The sequence below is a fragment of the Mandrillus leucophaeus genome, unplaced genomic scaffold, assembly GCF_000951045.1.
Source record: "Mandrillus leucophaeus isolate KB7577 unplaced genomic scaffold, Mleu.le_1.0 Scaffold4, whole genome shotgun sequence".
Lineage (NCBI taxonomy): Eukaryota > Metazoa > Chordata > Mammalia > Primates > Cercopithecidae > Mandrillus > Mandrillus leucophaeus.
Window position 1 is genome coordinate 14267834 of NW_012104253.1, and position 2257 is coordinate 14270090.

Sequence of the window (2257 nt, forward strand, 5' to 3'; positions counted from 1 at the left end):
GTGTTGGAGTCTTTTTGTGAGAAAGGGATTAAGTTCAAGATGCTTAGACTTCAGTGTCAGCCCTGAGCTATGCTAGTCCCTCCGAAGCTTCTCTTGCATCTTTCCCATTCTTCCCATTTATAACCTTAAGCCACCTCCTGGCTGCCCTTTTGTTTTGGACTTTGCTCTGCAAGCAGACACAGATGAAGGGGAAGGAGCTGGGCTGTGGAGTCAGGGGGACCTGGGTTTCTGCACCAGCTCCACTGCTCTCAAGCCACACGATTCGGGCACCTCACTCGGTGGAGCTGTCTCCATTTCCCATCTGGTAAAGAGAGGATAATGGTGTGTATCTCGGTGGGTTTTTGTGGAGGAATACATGAGATAGCCACGTACCCACATGGTGCCTAAGACACAGTGGGTTACTTTCCTGTTGCCTTTTCTCTGCATTTATGATTGGCCTTGAAAATTTATTCATTTTCTATGTATATTGAATGCTTGTCCTGCGCTAGACACTGCAGTAGACACTGGGTAAGTAAAATAGGCGAGGCCTCTGACTTTGTGGAATTTGTAGCACAGTGGAGACAGACAGTCAGAAATCAAGTGAAGAAATAACAATGCCAAATGCAATGAAGGAATAGGAAAGGACGCTGTGGGCAGGCGAATAGGGCAGACTTCCTTCATGCTGGTTGTTAGAAAAGGCTCGCTTCCTTTGGAGGAAGCAAGAAGCAGAAGCAAGCTGATGTCTGAGAGATGAGAAAGAGGAAAAAGAGCCTAAGAGCAACAAGATCCAGATTGGATCATGAAAAATTATTCAGGAGCCAGGCGCAGTGGCTCATGCCTGTAATCCCAGCGCTTTGAGAGGCGGAGGCAGTTGGATTGCTTGAGCTCAGGAGTTCAAGACCAGCCTGGGCAACATGGTGAAACCCCATCTCTACAAAAAATACAAAAATTAGCCGAGTGTGGTGGCACACACCTGTCATCTCAGCTACTTGGGAGGCTGAGGTGAGAGGATCATTTGAGTCTGGGAAGTTGAGGCTGCAGGGAGCCATGATCATGCCACTGCCCTCCAACTTGGGTGACAGAATGAGACTATAAATATATACATATGTGTGTGTGTGTGTGTGTGTGTGTGTATATATGTATATTCAGGTTGCTTATAAAGAGTGAGGGAAATAGGGAAGCAAGAGAGGATGTGGAGACTCCATTCAGGACGCTGGCTATAGAAATCTGACAGGAAGTCCTGGCAGCTCAGATGAGGTAATGGTAGTAGAAATGGATAGTCACAGACATAGTTGAGAAATAATTAGGAGGGACAAACTTTCTAAAGTGTAACTTTGGTTACACTTTAGTTCCTTCTGTTAAATTTAACTAAATTAAATATAATGGTTTAAATTTAAAACTAGCATATATAACATGATCTCATTTTTTTTTGTAAAATGATTTTTGTCTTTCTCTGCTTGATACATGTGTCCAAAGATATCTGGATTGTCGTTCAATAAATGTTAACTGTGGTTATTTTTGTGTGATGGAATTGTGAGGTGAGTTTTTTATTTTCTTTTTTGTGCCGTACTGAATTTTTTGCTTTAAAATAATCATGGCATGTCAAAATTAAAACTATGCTAAAAAGCAAATGAAGGATGATTTTTAAAAGTTTCCGTGCTGGACCTCCAAGTGCAGCAGTTGGATACGTGAGTCTGAAATTCACAGAGAAAGTCTTGACTACAGCTATAAACTTGGGCGTTGGCAGCATACTGATGATTTTGAGGCTCTTAGGGATGGATGTGGTCATCTCAAGAGACCTAAGAGAGAAAGGCGTGTGGCTCGGATGGCGCCGCGTGCATCTCTGGCACGTGACGGTTGAGTGGAGGAGCCTGTAGTGGGTGGAAATGAGATTCCCGGAGAGGAGGAACTCCCGGAGAGTCGGGGGTGCAGAGCTGAGGGCTAAGTCAGGACGGAGCTGGGCAATTTCTATAAGATGCTGGGATCTGGTTCACAAGCTAGGGTTGCCCACCTCATTCCTCAATGTCTTGTTTATCATGTACCTTCTACCTTTCTTTTCCCCAAAGCTTGCGGGTTAGGGAGCTAGCAATTACTTTCACTCTGTTTGGAGACTAAGGTTTCAAGACCTCTAGGATGTTTGGGGTTTCGCAAACAACGGGGTCTTTTGAAGAGCTGCTGACTCTCAGCAAATATAGACAGCATGCTTGGAGAACATTGGTTTTTACGTGAGCCACAAGTAGGCTTTCCGCTGAGAAATACTTTGACTTGTGAATTTAAA

The 2257-nt window shown here is 44.3% G+C and overlaps 1 protein-coding gene across 1 annotated transcript in view; it reads left to right on the plus strand.

Annotated features, from left to right (window-relative positions):
- TTC7B (tetratricopeptide repeat domain 7B) overlaps positions 1 to 2257 on the plus strand; it is a 260809-nt gene that overhangs the window by 59472 nt on the left and 199080 nt on the right. The window lies entirely within an intron of this gene.